General features: G+C 36.5%; 1 pseudogene; it reads left to right on the top strand.

The window, feature by feature from the left end:
- Positions 1-3834, top strand: part of LOC116703243 (serine/threonine-protein kinase SBK1-like) — a 10985-nt pseudogene extending 7151 nt beyond the window's left edge.
- The last annotated feature ends 15364 nt before the right edge of the window (positions 3835-19198 follow it).

The raw sequence follows: 19198 nt of genomic DNA on the forward strand, positions 1-19198 counted from the left end.
CCAGCGTGTAGCAGCGATTACAAACTCGCCAGACACGCAAAACAGTGGTGGGCAGATGTCCAACTCTAGCACTGTACTCAAGTACAGAGTCCTGCTACTTGTACTTCACTTGAGTTTTCCATTTAGTACAACTTATCGCCCCTGCTTCACAACAGTCTCAGAGGGATTATTGTAATTATAGTTGCAACTCCATTTGTCCGACAGCTTGATATGTCCTTTCAGACGACACTTTGTCATCTCCTTCCCGTCCATTATAAAAACACGTATCTCCGATGTGTTGGTGGTGATGTTGTGATGAAACAAGGATGAAGTGTTCTTATGTGTGAAAAATTCTCCTACTTCTTAAGCTAAATAAAGTCTTTAAAAAAGCATCTGGGTCAGCTGAAAAATGCATGTCACAAAGGTTGAAAAATTTGTCTGACACCATGAACAGTTGACTTTTTAGAGATACATGGTTCCACAGGACAGCAACGCTGCAGACATATTTATAGAATATGATGCAATGATATGATAGACTACCGCAGCATCTCAAAGGAGGTAAATTAGCACAACCGTAAACATCTACAGCAGTAAAATCATCTTACAGTCATATTAACCAATCTATATACTATGGAAACACAGGCAGCTCATTTTACTGACAAATAAGTAACTTTACTTTTAAACTTTGAAGTAAATCTTGCTGATTCATCTTTTAAGTAATGTTTTAAGTGCAGGACTCTTCTTCTAGTATTCTCCCAGTGTGGTATTAGTAATTTTACTGCAGTAAAAGGATTTGCATACTCTTCCCAGTCTTGCAGGAAGCAGCTCAACATCCCCGGCACTCGTGGACCTAACTGGTCGGCGGAGGATTTAACCAGCAGGGTTTAATTCAGTAGCTTGGAGTTTTAATTTTCATCTAATTTTGATCATTTGAATTAAGTTCCAGGCACACATTGGCAGCTGCAAAATAAATCCCAACACGGACAAGAAGAAGTGAGAATGAGATTAATGGAGTTCAGTAACACTTTTTTTTTCAGGCACCAAAAGGCGCTGAAGTTTCGGAGGAAGAGAGACCACCAAGCTGAAGAGCTTCCTGAGAGAGTACAGCATTCCCTCTACCTTGCCCTCGCCCTTCATATCAAAAATGTACGGGCTTGCCTTCGAAACAGACGAGTACTACTCTTTGCTCAGGAGTACGCCCTGGCAGGGGTCGTTCGACCTCATCCCTCCACAGGTGAGAGAAAAATGTACATATCAGTATTAGATGCAATATTCTTGAAATTTGTGGTAAGCAGCTTACCTCATCGCCAAGTCATTGTGAGAGAAAAAAAATAATTTAGAAATCATAGAAAAAAGGCACTCCGTAGAACTGCAAAACGAAGTATCTTGATCATGTCAGTTGTATCAAAGTAATCAGAATATTTTTTTGACATAATTACTATGACTTTTTATAATTTATTGCACTTATGACTATACATATGTTTTTGACCCGCTATAATGTGACCTGTTATGCTTTTTATATGACCTACTAAACTATGAATTAGTATATGACTTATTACATTCTATACAATGATTTTTTATGATTTTATGACATACTTTTCTAGACTTTTTAAAGATTGTTATGCATACTTACTTCAAATTCTGTTTACTTTATGACATAATACTATGATTTTTCATGATTTCTTCATGCATACTAATCTGTGACTGTTTATGACTTTATTATGACATATTATACTATGACTTTTTATGATTTTTATTTACATATTATACTAAGACTTTTATGATTTTTTTTAATGACATACTATGCTATTATATATAATATTATTGTTTAAGGATGCACTATACAATCATCATGTTTTAACGTTTTCCTGGTAACAAAGTATCCTGTGATATTTCTCTGTACATCCATGAATATCTGCAAGGAACTACTACTACTGCTGTAGCGGGGATTATAGAGTCTATCTTTTCTTATCTTATTTCCTAGCTTCTGCATACCTTCATGGATAAATGGTAATGGGAACCAAAAATAAAACAAATAGGCAGAGAAACGTGGCTTGCAGCTAACAAATGAATCCATGGCAATTCCATATGACACATCCCCCGGAGCACTGGGGACTGGAGCAAAACTTGGAGCAGAAGTAGACAAGAATGAAATAATCAGTTACAAATCCAATATGTTGTTGTTGTTCTTTGGCAGTTTGTGCAGTAACAAGTTCACTTTTCTTTATGAACAATAACAGTAAAGAAGTGAATTCAATTCTAGACATCATCCACAAATCACTAGTGGAACAACATCTAATTAGAATCTTAACAGGGCTAATATAGCAAAAATAAGGAATCTGTAATATACAGGGGAGACACAGTAATAGTACAGATACGGTCAAATGTGTAAACTGCAAAGTAGGTGGCAGTCATGTAGTAAATGTCGATACGTAATGGAACAGGTCTAGACGGGGATGTATCTGACTCAGCCCTGCAAAAGATAGCGGCACTCGCTCGATGGGCGTTCATAGTGCATGGCCCACTCCTGTGCTTGGCAAAGTAAATCTGGTGATCCTGTATCGATGTAGTATGTATTGGCCTAGTATCTGCAGAGGTCTCTCAAGTCACTTCAGAGGCATGGTCAAGTCACAAGACATGTTTTGGATATAAAGTATTTAATTCTCGACAGGTATATGAGATAAAAATGCCAAAACATATAGATAATACAGAAATACGATGTCCTGAAGCGTCTCTGCCATCTTAAAGATTTTCTTTGACTCAAGAACCAACGTACGTACGCCACGCTTCCTCACGCTGCCTTCACTCCGATTGGCTGTCGCCTGTGGCAGCGCTCAGCATTTGCATAAAATTGACTTTTGTCTATTTTGGCCCGCTTGCTGGCAGACAGCCACCCCACTGAAAGAAATGGCAGCCTGCCCTTTTGTCGCTGTCTCTTGTAGCTAATGCGACCTGAGTGGTAACATTTAGCGCGGTTGGGGTTATTCTTGAACTGATGACGGTGGGGTTATATACAGTACGTGACCTCATTGTTCTTCTTCTCTGTTCAGGTGGGACTCTCTGAGGCGGTGGCCAAGCGCTGCGTCCACCAGGTGGCCATCGCCCTGGACTACCTGACACTGTAAGAAGCTGGGCCACAGAGACATCAAACCCGAGAACATCCTCATTTTTGACAAAGAGTGCCGGAAGGTCAAGCTCTCAGACTTGGCATCACTGACACGGCGCCGCGGCCTCCCGGTGAAGCGGGTGTGAGCGGCACGATCCCGTACACGGCGCCTGAGCTGTGCGAACACCGCGCGGCAGGAGGGCTTTTGCGTGGAATTACAGCACGTACGGTGTGGGCGTTTGGCGTGTGCTGCTCTTCTGCATGCGACAGGGAACTTCCCTGGAGAAGGCCATGCCGAACGACACCTTCTATGAGGAGTTTGTGCGCTGGCAGCGTCGCCGGACGGGCACGGTGCCGTCGCAGTGGCGCCGCTTCACTGACGAGTGGCCTACGATGTTTCGCAGGCTCTCTCCATCGAGCAGGAGCGCGCTGCTCCGTCAAAGAAGTCTTCAGCTACTTCACCAGTGCTGGATGCTGGACACCGAGAACGGGAACAGCAGCAGCTCGGCGAGCAGTGCGCTCCTCTGGACATCTGCTCGTCTTCATCTGAAGAGGACGCATTGGTGGACAGACTGAAGAGCAGAGTTATCGCCTGCTGGTGGTGGCGAAGGGGAGCATCATGATGGACACCCAACTCCTCCATGTCCACGAACAGCTCGCCGTCCCACCGGCAGTCACAGCGCGTCAACAGGGAAACAACGAAAGAGGACGCATGCTGGTGGCAACGCCCATTGAGATCTGCGTGTAGAGACGGCTGACGTGCGTTTCAGAATGCTGGGGGGGGGGCGTGCTTAGCTTCCCTGCGGATTTACTCATTTCTGATGAAGACGAGCTCTGAGGAAATGAGCAGGGGGACGATCACAAGCTCGTTATGTGATTATACTTCAGATACTGAAAGGAACTCCATGGAGACCTGTGAAGAGTTTAAGCTGAAGGGTGAAGAAAGGAAAAAAAAAAAAAATTCATAATCCACAAACAATATGTCCAAATGTTTGGAAAAATCCGTACTGCAAAAATAAGTGTGAAGAAAGAGATGTTGTGGCTTTCAATAAAATGATCTGTCGATGGTACTATTATGATTGTAGTGTACCATTTTTAATGGTTGGTAGATGGGTTTCTGTAAAGGTGTTTTCTTTAGTCTCTTTCTTCAATTTGGAGTTAACAGTATTTATATCAGATGCATTATATGATTTGTTGTATGAGAGATCTGAAGTCAGATTTTGTCATTTTTATTTTCTCTGAGAAATAAAAATTGAATTGCTGTAGAAGCAGGTGGCTCTCACAGACCAACATTTTCATTTTAAATATCGTCAAGTTGTCGTGATCTCCATAAAGGTAGGAAGTATGCAGACTGTTTTTTCACCCAAAAGGTCTTTTTTCATGTTGCCTGGATGCCAACCCCACTTGCAGTAGCACCAACAATTGAGCGGCTGAAACCCCCCCCCCCCCCACAGACAGCAGTGTAGTGTGTAATTGGGTACCTTCTAACTTTCTAACGTCCTCCCATTAAACTGCAGCATGCTGGGGCCTAACTAAGTACAGCTGCAGCCCATTTCCATTCATCAGAAAATATATATGTGAATACATATTTAGTAAACATGACAAGGGGGAGGAAAACATACAAAAGTATCATGAATGAGTCCTTGTTATTTTTTCAATTGCATGGTGATAAAGAAAATGGAAACTAGTTGAGCAGGTAAATAATTATCTTAACGAGTGATTGCAGTATTTTGACTTTTTGAAGGATTTTTGCTGAGGTACTACCTGCCCTCCTAACTTTGTATTTCAATATTTGCTTTTGACTGTTGAAGAGTGAAAATGTGAGGCAAGAGTGGCTAATGAAGAAAAACTTTTTGGGGATTTAAATGTTTGGAAAAAGCTCATCTTTTGTGTTGAAGTATTGCATGCAGTGATCAATTATGGTGGTGAACTTTGTTGAAATAAACACCCCGAGAAACATAAATGGACCTGTTCTTTATTAAAATAAAAGAATAGTACACTATTCAGAATTTGATACCACATACAATTGGGCTGCTTATAACCTACAGCTAGCAGAAAGCCTGGCAGAGCATATCATTAAAAGAGGTCCTAAAAGTCATGGTATAGTATGTCTTGAAAAATTATAAATAAATGACGCTTTTATCACTTCTCTGACTGTTTCAATATACTATATAATGCTTTTAATTATTTTTTTCAAAGTACAATACTATGACTTTTTCATTACTTTTGCTACATAATGGGTTTTTTTTCAACATGCTTTACTAAATGTTTCATCACTTTTTTCATAATATTTATATTATGATTTTTTAAACCAATTTTTTTAACATGCTAGACCTATAACTTTTTCCTTGTTTTTTTCAAAATAGTATATTAGACTTTTCATCACTTTTTTCCTCACGCTATACTATGCTTTTTTATCACCGGTTTTCAATACTATACTAAGATATATCAAGATACGTAATAGACTTTTATTATTTTTTCAACGCTGTACTATGACTTTTTGTCATTTTCTGACATACTATACTGGGTGTTTTTGAAATTCTTATAATACTAATTATTACTGTGAATTTTTTTATGCTATACCATGACTTTTTGACATACTGTACTATGATTTTTCAACATACAAACATGTTTTTTTCCACATACAGTACTATAATGAGTTTCTGATATACTATACCATGACTTTTTCAACATTAATACTATGACTTTTTCATGGCTTTTTTCGACATACTATGCAACTTTTTATGGCTTTTTTCAACATACTATACTATGATTTTGTATCACTTTTGGGTACTGTAACTTTGACTTTATTGACAACTCTACTATGGTTTCACTTTTTTGACATACTAAAATTGTTCTCACTTTTTTCTGACATACTTATATGAGACTTTTTGCATGTTGTACCATCCAGTATTATGGCCCAATGGTAGCTCTATGTCTTTAAAGTAAGAGGTGCAGGGTTCCAACCCAGGTTGGCACCTACCATGTTTTGGTAGTGACTTTGGATAAAAGCATCAGCTAATGACACGTTAAGTGACGCTAAAAGGACATGCTATACCACAACTTTTTTCGACATGCCATAATGGGACTTGTTTTGATATACTATACTTTGACTTTTTTTTACGACTATTATACTAGACTTTTTATCACTTTTTGCCATATCATACTTTGACTCGTTTCAATATACTATGACTTTTTTTGACATTCTATGCAATGACTTTATTATATTTTTGGCAAACAAACTTGGACTTTTTTCTACAACTTACCATGACTTTTCGACTACTATACCTGACCTTTTGACAGACTATACTATGAATTTTTCGATATACTACACTATGACTTTTTTATGGCATTTTTGGACATAATAGCAATGACGTTTTCGACGCCAAAATGTCATAGATACTAGTTGAATAGGATTGTACTGTGTGTTGATAGTATAGTATGTCAAAAAAGTGTAAAAAGGTCAGAGTAAAGTATGTAAAATAGCATTAAAAAAAAAATAATAGTATAGTATGTGAAAAAAGACATAGTATAGTACGTAAAAAAGTATGTATGTCCAAAAAGTCATACAAAGTCATAGAATAGTATGTCAAAAAAGGATAGTATAGTACATATACTATCCTTTTTAATACAATACTATGACTTTTTTCAACATACTATACTATGACTTTTTCGACATTCTGTACTATAACATTTTGACACACGTACTATGACTTTTTCACATACATATGTGAAAAAGTCATAGTATAGAGTTTTGAAAAAGTCATAGTATAGTATGTTGAAACATACACATCAAGTAAGTCAAAGACGTTTTATCACTTTTTGCCATACCATACGCTGACTCGTTTCAATATACTATACTATGCCTCTAAGACTTTTTTGACATCCTGTACTATAGACTCTTAAGACTTTTTTTGACATACTAACTGTGACTTTTATTGACATATATACTATGCCTTCTTTCAACAGACTATACTGTGACCTTTTCAACATACCATTCTTAGACATTTTCAACATACTATACTATGACTTTTTCAGCATACTTATTACGACATTATCATCATACTATACTAGACGTTTATGGCTTTTTGGACATACTTTGCTTGACTTTTTTTACTATTTACTATGACTTTTTTAACATATTATACAATGAATTTTTGCCATACTAAACTTCGACTAGTTCAATATACTATGATTTTTTTGACTTACTATGCTATGACTTTTTATGGCTTTTTTCGACATACATGCAATGATTTTTGTGTGACTTTTTGGTAACTATACTATGAACGTTAACTGCAAACTGTACTATGACTTTTTTGACATACTACTCTTTTAAGACTTTTTCGACCATGCTGTACCATGACTTTTTTTGGTTTTTTGACATACTTACTATGACTTTTTTTCGAAATAATATACTTAGCCTTTCTATGCTTTTTTAACAACTTACTATGACTTTTCATGGCTTTGGGACATATATACTATGACTTTTCCACATACTTCTATGACTTTTTAAATAACTATACTAGGACTTTTTTGACATACATCTATGACATGTTGTCATACTCTTACATGACTTTTTCAACATACTATTATATGACTTTTTCAACATACTATACTATGAATTTTTCCACATACTATACTACAGATTTTTTTACATACCTAGACGTTTTGAAACACTATACTATGACTTTTTTTCAGATACTCTACTATGATTGTTTTGACATACTATGTCCATGACTTTTTCAACATACTATACTATGACTTTTTTTTCTCACTTTTCAACATACTATACTTGATTTTTTTCTCACTTTTTCAACATACTATACTATGACTTTTTTCTCACTTTTTTCAACATACTATAGGCTACTATGACTTCAAGACTTTTTTTTGACATACTGTATTGTGACTCTCAAGACCTTTTTTGACACACTATACTGTGATTTTTTTCACTTTTTCTGACATATATACATGACTTTTTATCAGTTTTTTTTCAGCATGATGTACCATGCAGTATTGTGCCTGAATGGTGGTCTCTTGGCCTAAGACAAGAGTGCAGGGTTCCAACCCTGCACATAATGTTTTTAGAAATTACTTTGCATAAAAGAAATCGTTTAAATGACATTTTAAGTGATGCTACAAGGACATGCTATACCACGACTTTTTCATCACGTTTTTCGAATGCTATACTTTGATTTTATCCCTTTTTGCCATACCACTTGATTTGTTTCAATACAATGACTTTTTTCAACATATATACTATGACTCTTTTAAGAATTTTTTCGACACACGTACTTTGACTCTCAAGACTTTATACCGACATACTATACTGTGACCTTTTTTGACAACTATACTATTAGTTTTTGACATACTATACTATGACTTTTTTCACCGTAAATACTAGTCTTTAATGGCTTTTTTTCAACAGATTATACGGTGACCTTTTAGCATACTGTCTGACTGACTTTTTTGGCTTTTTTGACATACTATACTATGACGTTGTCAACATACTATACCAGCCTTTTTCGACATATACTATTTTATGTTTTTTTTGGCATATTATACTATGACTTTTTCAACATACTTTTTCCACATACTATATATACTTTTTTGACATACTCTACTATGAAGTTTTGTCATACTGTACTATGACTTTTTCATCATTCTATACTATGACTTTGTCAAAATAATATACTAAGATTTTTTCCACATACTATATTATGACTTTTTCAACATACTATACTATGATTGTTATGGCTTTTTGGACATTATACTAAGACTATTTTCAACATACTATACTATGACCTTTTTGAAATTCGTACTATGACCTTTTGATATACTATACTATGACTTTTTAAAGTATATATAACCTTTTTGACATACTATTCTATGAGTTATATTGTTTTTTTGACATACTATTATGACTTTTTTACACGCTATACGATGCCTTTTTGAAATACTACACTACTTTATGTTTTTTTTGCTATTTTGACATACTATACTATCAACATACCTTACAATACTAAACATAGTATCTATGACTTTTTGGCATACTTTACTGATGGTTTGACATACTATGCCATGATTTTATCACGTTTTGCCACACCATACTTTGATTTTTCACTCATTTCATTAATTCAATGTGAAAAAGTCATAGTATAGTATGTTGAAACATACTACATCCATAGTAAGTCAAAGACGTTTTTTCGACATACTAAACTATGACTCTTAAAGACTTTTTCGACATACATATACTGTGGCTTTTTGGACATACTATACTATGACTTTTCGACATACTAACTATGACTTTTCGACATACTATACTATGACTTTTTTGACATACTGTACAATGACTTTTTTGACATACTGTACTATGACGTTTTGACAAACTATACTATGACTTTTTGAACAATTATACTATGACTTCTTCACGGCTTTTTTTCGATACAATACTGTGACTCTTTTAAGACTTTTTGACATACAATACGTGACTCTTTAAGACTTTTTCAACATACAATACTTTGACTCTTAAGACTTTTTCCGACATACTGTACTGTGACCTTTTAGACATACTATACTATTAGGTTTTTGAATAGTATACCAGCTTTTTAATGGCTTTTTTCAACAGACTACACTGTGACTTTTTTTGACATACTACTATGACTGACTTTTTATGACTTTTTGAACATACTATACTATGACTTTTTTGACATACTCGACTATGCCGTTTCGTCATACTATACCATGACTTTTTTGACATACTATACATGAAGTTTTGTCAGTAGCTATGTCTTTTTCAACATACTATACTATGAATTTTTTCCACATATTTTATTATGACTTTTTTCATTGTGAATTGAAACACAAATATTTTCCCTGTATTTATTCCATTGCTAATGGAAAACAGTTATTGAATTATGCAGTTGTTGAAACATCACATGTGCGCCGCAATCTCCAACAATGGTGACTCCTGCATAAATGTGAGACTGGCCCCTACAACACCGACCCCCTTCTGTTTTCAGAAGACCGCACGAAAGACTGGGTGCCAGAGGTAGAAAGGGGGCAGGTGGAGCGTCTTGCAACATATGTGATCACATGGGACATGTGGCATTCCACCATTCCTGTAAACCACAGCTGGTTTGACGCACATCCAAGGATGATGTTCACTTCTTGCCCTTACCCTCCTTTCCTCAACCCCATTGAGGAGTTTTTTCTCAGCCTGGAGATGAAAGGTTTTGATCGTCGTCCACATGACCAAATGTCCCTCCTGGTGCAATGGATGCTGATGCCAAGACGTCACAGCTGAACACTGCAGGGGTGGGTAAGGCATGAAAAAGATTCTTCGATGCTTGCCAGAGAAGATATCAAGTGTGATGTGGATGAGAACATGTGGCCAAATGCGAAGACCAGATCAGAAGATTACTTTTTATTATTATTATTATTATTCCGGTTTCTTTCTGTTGTATATCTTGCAGTAATGTCCTTTGCAATAAGTCTTTACTGCAGCAATTCTGTCTCGTTTTTTTTTTCATAAACTGTACATTCTATAAAGTACTCTGAGATGGTACTTCATTTTTTGTATTGAATTTCTGAAGCAAAGAAACAAAACATGTGCAAAACAATCAATGATCAATACTATACTGTTTAATGCATAAGAGCATACCTGACACATTTAAAATAATGCAGTTTCTGTAATTTCAGCTGAGAGAGTGTTTTTTGTCATTGTTATGATTGAACTACACGCTCTGGTGGAAGAGAAAATGTTATGGTTTGGGGTTGCTTGGGTTTATTTCTCCTGTTTGGCCTCCTTGGTCTTGGGTTGTTGGATTGTCTTGTGTCTGTTTGTTCTGTCTCCTGTTTATTGTGGTAGTATGTTTCCTGTTTGTCTAGTCTTGTTAGCTTTATGTCGGCTTGTCTGATTGTCTAGCCCCGCCTTGATGGTGCTTCACCTGACGTCTCACCTGTTCCCCATTAACCGTACCTCTTTATTTAACCCCTGTGTTTTTTCTTTGTCCTTTGTCAGATCCTTCTGCCTGTCATGCCTGGTTGCCGCATGCAAGATTGTCCTCTTCGCCGTACCCTTGTGAGTTTATCCGTTTGCTGTCATCCTTTTTTCCCTGTCTGTTTGTCCTTCCAGGCGGTGTTCCGTCCCGTCAGCGCTGCCAGCCTGCCTTATCCTGCTGTTCCCTGGCTATTCTCTGGGCCTCCTGTGAATTTCCCGTCAGTCCCCGTGAGTTTCCTCCGGTTCTGGACCCCTGCTTCCCCCTGGGCTGGGTCGGATGTGTTTGGACTTTGCCCTTTGCGGATTTCTGTTGAACTATGTGAATAAACCCTCTATGAATCAGCATATTTCTGCGTTTGGGTCCTCCTTCTGTCCGTAACAGAACATGTGTTAGTGTTTTGAATAATTATTTGATTTTGAAACATGTTTGCAGTGTTTTGTTAGACGTGTGTAGCGTTAGTGTATTGTATTTTGAAAATTAGTTGGAGTTTAGTTTACAATGTGTGATTTTGAGCATGAATAACAGTTTTGCCAATTGTGTTTGTGCTTTAGAGTTTAGGAAACTTGTAAATGTATAAAATCTGTCATAGGGATTTTCAAAAAAACTAAGTGGAGCTACAAGGACATGCTATTCCACAACTTATCACTCTTTTTTTGACATGACTTTTTTCATTACTTTTTTCGACATGCTGTACTATTTTTTTTTTTTTTTTTTTTTTTTTTTTTTTTTTTAATCACTTTTTCAATACTATAAACTTGTTTCATTATAATATGACTTGTTTGCACTTTTTTTTTGACACAGGTCCACCTCCCTTAAGGAATGACTTTGTCCTAATAAAGTCATACTAAAGTAGGTCATTAAAAAGTAAAAGAATTCCAGTCTATTATGTCATGAAAAAATCAGTTTAGTACATCATAAAGATACAGTATAATAAAGTCATAGATGGTATTTCTTGTTTGGACTAATAACAACAATTTATACTTTAGTAGAGCAACTGCTGATGGATTGGTGGGGGTAGTACTTCAGGAGGTCAATCGGCACCTTTCCAGCCAGCAGTCCACACCATGCAGTCCGTTGTATGGGGATTTGAACCACCAACCTTTGGGTTCTCAACTCCCTACTGACTGAGCTTGTTTGCTAGTTGAGTCTGGCTGATCGCTGTAGCACAGCGGGGAAAGTTGTTTGGTTTCCAAAAAAATATGGACTGAGGACAAGGAAAAACATTCAGATTAGAGACAAAGGGGAACAAAAACAACTGGCGAAGAATGGAGAGAAAGGACTGGCTTAAATCGCAGCAGACAATCAGATGGACCACAGGTGTGAGGAGATCAGGGTGTGGAGTCGGAAGCCGATGAGCAGGATGTAGGTCAGCCATGCCAGCCTGGACGGGAGACGGAAAACACACACACACACACACACACACACACACACACACAAAAAAAGTACTGCGATTCTAACATGCCATTAAAAGTCAGTAGAATGTCATAAAAACATTACATTACAAACATTGTGAAGGTTTCACATGGGGTAATTAGCAAGCATTCTCACTATTACATAGAATATTAAACTATAATGAAAGCAAGATTAGTTAATAGTTAAAAATGACTTCCATTTATCAACTACCAGAGTAAAATCCTTTTTTAATGATGGTAAAAGGGTACATATTCTGCATTGAGTACTATCACTTTTCCTGATTACAGTTGATGTCAACTTCTGTTTTTAATCGATCAAACTGCAGATATAAACAACAAGATACACTCTTTTTAAGATGAACTGCTTCATTTTTTATTAAAAAACAAAACCAATGAAAACAGACAAAAAGATCCGTGTGCACAATAGATCAAGCTTCGCTATATGTCGGTCACATATTATGCCCCGATAAAGTCCAAAGCCCCACAAAGCTGTAAAACAAAGGCATGTTTCTTGCTTGGCTGTAATGAGCAGCGGCTGTCTCAAAGAAAACCTCCATGGAAGGGTATTGCATACACACCCACCGCGGTACTGATCTGATTTAAGCCACAGTTAAGAAAATATACATGCATCAACAGCGGAAGACGTGCACATCACCCACGTGTTTTTATAGAAGATGCAAAAAAAGAAAGAAAAAGACTTTCCAATGTCAGTCCAACAAAAATAAACTCTGGTTGGATCTAAAGGAAACGAAGAGGGAAACGATGTCTGGTGCAGTGAGCATCACTGCATGTTCAGCATAGCAATCACTACTGCACTCACTGAGCTCAGTGTTTCTGCCAACCTGCTCACTTATTACTGTTCACCACAGCAACTAGACTGATGGGAGAATAAATACAGTGAATGGTAATACATCGCTTTGTTTCTGTGATGATGTTCAGAGGTAGAAGAAGTGCAAAGATCTTTTCACTTTACTTCAGTAAAAGTATCATACTTCTCTCTCTCCTTCTCTCTCACAGTGGGGCTGAAAGTTTGGGACCCCAGGTAAAATTTGTAAATAATGTGCATGAAGAGCCAAGAAAAGATGGAAAATCTCCAAAAGGCATCAAATGACAGATCAGACATTCGTATAATATATCACAAAAAGTTAGATTTATTTCCATCATTTACACTTTCAAATAACAGAAAACAAAAAATGGCGTTGCAAAAGTTGGGCACCCTGCAGAGTAACACCTTGTATGTATGTATGTGTTATATACTACAAGTAAACTTCAAAATCTTACTTCAATATAACTAAAATACCAAGTTATTTCCAGTTCAGAATCCTGTAAATTATGTAATTAGTGATGCATTCATGAACTACATTATATACGCTGGGTACAGCACCATCTACTGTACATCATCACATTATGGTTGTTTATAATTTGTTTTATATTCTAATCTCAGAGGTGTCAAAAGTTCCCTTCATAATCAGGTAGAAGTACAGGGTTTAAAAGTACTTCTGTTAAGGATCAATTCAAGCTGTATAGTCATACAGTGGAAAAGCACTGGTTTCAAAACTACTAAAAGTAAAAAGTAAAAGTAATGCAAAGGGAAAAGAATGCCACTAAGGACAAAATCTATAGTGCACTGCCCCTCCTCAAAAAAACATTTTTCTAAAGGCCATAGTGACTGTAAGTTATTTAAAATGTTAATGTTGAAACATTTGGAACGACCTGTTTCAGCCGCATTTATGCATATTGAAAAGAACGCATTTTAGTACAATGACAGTACATTAAAGAGTCATATATGTGTGTACTAACTGAGCTTGACATGTGTTATAAAGCGGGAGGTATGACGAATAGTTGCCTATGTAAGTAAGTATTGTAATGATGCAAAAAGTCAAATTTCAGAGACATGTTATCAACATTAACAGCCTTTATGGAATGAAATGTACATCCAAGCTCAGCTGCAGGATTCTGTGAGGGGAACGGGTTCCCTCTCTCCGGATGGCGTGATTTATCGTATGGTATTTAAAAAATTTTTTTTAGAAGGATGACAAGCTGGAATGAAGAAAAGCCAAACTGAAATAGGATAACAAAAACGTAAAAGTAAAAAGCGCTGCAAAATAATTACTCTAGTAAACTATAGATTTCTACTAATTACCTTACTGACACCTCTGCTAAACCTGCAATATAACTAAAATTTATAATAAATGAAGTGGAGTAAAAAGTACATTGCTCCAAATGTGTTGTGGAGTAGAAGTATAAAGTAGCAGAAAATGAAAATACTCAGGTAAAGTACAACTACCTCAAAACTGCACTCTAAAAAATAATTCATGGGATCAGTAGGTAAAGCTTAAAATCATGAGCATTTTTAGCACAAAAATTGAATTTGTTACGTATACATGTTTTAGTAAGTTGATAACTATTTAAGAAGTAGATCAAACTGAAATAATAAAAGTGTCTTGACTTAAATATATATTGATTATGAATAAACACTTTTACGTTTTCTTAACATAGAAAAAGATTGAGTTAGTGCTACTTGTCATTCTACTGAGCCTCTTTCAAAAGCTGAGTTCAGTATGAACTTGCCCGGACATGTTTGCTGATTGACCACGCCTTCTACCAGAAAAGAAGAGCGGGAGAAACTTGCCGTGTTTCCAATATCTCTACTCGAGTCGTGTCACGTGCGTCCGTTTTCCCACTGCGAGGCAAGCCGAGGCCGGTCATCATAGCAAGAAACGGCAGCAACCCAACGCGACACCCATACAGAAAGTCAAAGTGTGTTTTTTTTGCCACAGAGAAGGCAAATCAGTTTCTAAATGAACCTGGAGGCTGGCAAAAAAAAAAAACGCTGGATAAACTCGTTACCGGTAAACACAGCGGGCTTGTTCAGGACACCCCCAGCTCGACTGAGTTTGCAAGAAAATACTTGGTGAGTCTCTTTCTTTGTTTCATTTGCATGTAGTAACTGTATTAACAGACATAATTTGTTTTCACGTGCTCAAATTGAAGTTGTAGCTTTTCCTAAGCTAATTCACCAACTGTTGAGTTAGCATACATTAGCAAGCTAGTCTTAACAGCACCATGCTTCAGAGCAGTTTTTTGTATCTTTTGTATCCAGTGGTAGCTTAACGGCTCAAGTCCAACAGTAATTAACTGCCATTAATGTTAGCATTCTGAAAAAGCATGGTGTAAGACATAAGCCCAATTCTGTGCAGTTTTTTGCAAGTAGATTTCATAGTTTTAAAATGAATTGGAGTTGTAAAATTTGCAAATTTGAAACACCAAAAAGGACTGAGCTGTTAAAACATTATAGTCTTTATTGGGATTGTTAGTGCTCATTTAAAACATGGGGCAGTTTGCGTACCCATCTTTCAAGAGGCTATTCAACCTGTGAGACAGTGACACATAGAGAAGTGTTGTCTTTTAACTGTCTGTGTTGTTCTCTAAACCCTATCTCAACAGAAAGAGAATACTTTGAGCACATTGGCCGTCATTTAAAAAAACAGGAAACTGTCTCTTGTGTTTTTGAAAATTGTGCTTTCAAAACAAACATTCATGGAACATTTGCCTCTCATAGGAACCGGAAACACACTCCTCATTCACTGAAGCACTTTAAGCCTGAGTTTTTGCAGAGGTTTGTCAATCCTTTAAATGTAGGGGACAGTTCTGTTGTTGAGGAGGATATGGAGGGTGCAATGAGTGAAGATCCTGAAGATGAAGAAATTGGAGAATTGCCTAACTTAATCATTCTCCATTTGCAGGCAGGAGGTTGTGAATGAAGCACCACCAGTCACAAACCTAAAACACCGATGGCCTGCTCTTTTGATGCAGCTCAGGTAAATATTTTTTCATAAAATGGTTCACAGTACGTTTCATTTTAGGGTCATTTTTTACATTACCAAATTGTTTTGTCAAATTTTGTCATTTGTGTCTTATATTTATACAGATAAATGAAGAATTCAGGAGGATCACCACTATTAACCTTGAGGCAACGCTCATGGCAAAAACTGGACCAGCACACAACAAAAATATAGTCCTTGGTGTCCTTAAGAGGAGGGGCTTCAAAAATGAATTTTCAGCGCATAAGAAACCTGCTAGAGGTAAGTAATATAGTTAATTTCTAAATGTTTTTGTAGGTGATATTGGGTTAAGTAATCTTGGTTTGAACATTATATTTTGGTATGGGTGATGTTGTGTTGGTTCACTTTCAGTGAGAATGTTAATTAGAATTTTGACAAATTGACAGGTGGCCAGAAACACAATTTCACATGAAAACTATCAGTGCTCCTTGTCCGCTGGATGTATTAAAAGTAGCTGGTTGCAATCCACCCATTATAGATAAATATATCTTGCTCTGAAGTTGCTAAAAAAAATTTCAATTACAACCAAAACTATATGAGTAGTGAAAGGTAACAAGACAGGCATAGTAAATGTAATAACAAAGTTGAATTCAAAAGCCTTAACAGTTTCATCATTGGTCATCATGCAACACTTGCACCAGTACAACAGAACAAGGAAACTGAATCATGTATAATTGTTAATATATTACATAACAGATTTAATATTTACAAGGCCTTTTTAAAATTAATTCATTATTTGATTTTAATTTAAAACAATACAGATTGGTAGTTTGTACAGTCTAAGTCTTATCAACCTCATTCTTTGGTCTGTTTTCCAAGTGATCTAATTATTAATAACTTAAATTCATAGAAGAGCAGTTTAGCATATGTTTTTTTGTTCACAGGATGAGTCTGTGGAAAAAAAGGAGAGGTTGCTATCTGTGGTCTAATGGTGTATCTCAGAGAAAAGGAGGAGGATCTCTTCAAAGAGCAGTTGGTAGGTAAATCAGACACTTAAGTTCACATACACACTGTACTTTGTGTTACTCTTGATTTTAAACATGAGGAGTAAAACACTGACATTGATTCTGACCTACTTATGCCAGGATGGTGGGAATATTGTTAGTGAAGTGATGGAGATGGTCTTTTCCAGAAGTGCCACCATGTCTGATCCAACCAGCGCCAGGATCTTCATTGAGGGAACAGAAGTCCTGCAAGACCTGGACGTACCCAGAGCATGTGCCTTGCTAATGGGGCTGATATACGGACTCAACCTCAGCTACCCAAAAGAACGGAAAAACACTTTTGAGGTATTTCAAAAGATATGCCTTTAACTGGATGGGCTGAAAGCCAGTTCGAAGGTTATGTCTTTAAAAAGTAAACTGCTATGCTAAAAATGTGAAGAATTAGACTGTCCTCAAATTCAACAACATGGTGCATGGTGTTTTTTATTGTATTTTTTAACATGCTGGACTCAGTGGATTGGGCCTCCAAAATTTACGTTAGTAATTTGAACATGTTCCATTTTTAAGGGCAACTTAGAAGCTCCCAAATACACTCATAATTTTCATTAAAGGGAAGCTTTGTTATTTTTCAACCTGTCTCTGTCTGTCTGCCTGTCTGACTGACTGACTGACTGACTGAGGGAAGACTATCTTTAATTGGCCCAGTATTAACAGAGAGCGCATCAGCTGGCAGCTGCAAAATGAGCTAAAAAATACTTTTTAGGAGACTTGGTTTTACACAGCCACAACAAGTGAAAGGAAAGGCTTTCCATTCTGTTGTCAGGACTTACAGTAACCACCTGTACCTGTTAGAGGGTGAAACAGAGCACTATTTGTGAACATTTACTCAAAATAAATAAGTTAAAATAGCCTAAATTTAGTAATTTGACAACTTAATTTTACCTAAACATTTTCATGCAATTTAAGTAGATATACTTTAAATAAACTTGTTAGTCATGTTGGTTGTACTTAAATAAATTAGTTAGTCTAACTATAAAAGAATCGCAGCATTTACTTAAAAATGGCTGAGTTGGAACTACTTAAAAAAGTCCATGCAAATTGTTACCTTAATTTTTTTAAGTTAAGCCACTATAATTCTTTTTAGAGTGTGTACTTACTTACAATACTTGAGTAAATGTACTTCTGCAGATTCCGATTAAAACAAAATGCAAAATAATTAAATATGAAGTATGTTGTATACAGCTGTAACAATAAAGTGATGAACAGATGAATGCAGCAATAAGTATAATTCCATAATTCAATAAAAACACATTCTAAAATTGTGAATTTTCCCTAAAAAAGAACATTTCCTTTTTGGTATATCGGGTATATTTTGATAGGATTTAAACTTGTTTTACTTAAGCAAGATATTTGAATGCCGGAGTATTTCCACGCTGTGGAATTTCTACTTCTATCAAAGTAAAACTGAGTAGCCTCTTCTGCCTCGGGGGGTAACATGGCAGCAAACTGACTCTGTGTTTGTGCTGTGTAAATCATTTTTACTGCTGACACAGCACGGGGCCATATATCCCGATGACCAACAGGATTCAGAGTGTGATTACCATGTTACAGATCTGAACATAACTCACTGCATGTTCTTTCTGTTCTGCTGATGTTTTTGCATTACGCAACAAATCGCTACTCAAATCCCAGATCGCAGCAGCAAACTGCAATATTTACCATGGATGTTATTTTCATCCAGTAGTGGAATGTTGCATTTCACTGCTGCAGATGTTGAAGGTTGTGCTAATAACTCCTTCATAATGTATACTCTTTATTGATCCCCTCCGTGGAAATTATAAATTTACACTCTGTTGTTATTACACACAGCCCTGAAATACACACACGTGCTCAGGTCCTGTACATGCACTAA

This window comes from Etheostoma spectabile, chromosome 15 (assembly GCF_008692095.1).
Source record: "Etheostoma spectabile isolate EspeVRDwgs_2016 chromosome 15, UIUC_Espe_1.0, whole genome shotgun sequence".
NCBI classification, from domain to species: domain Eukaryota; kingdom Metazoa; phylum Chordata; class Actinopteri; order Perciformes; family Percidae; genus Etheostoma; species Etheostoma spectabile.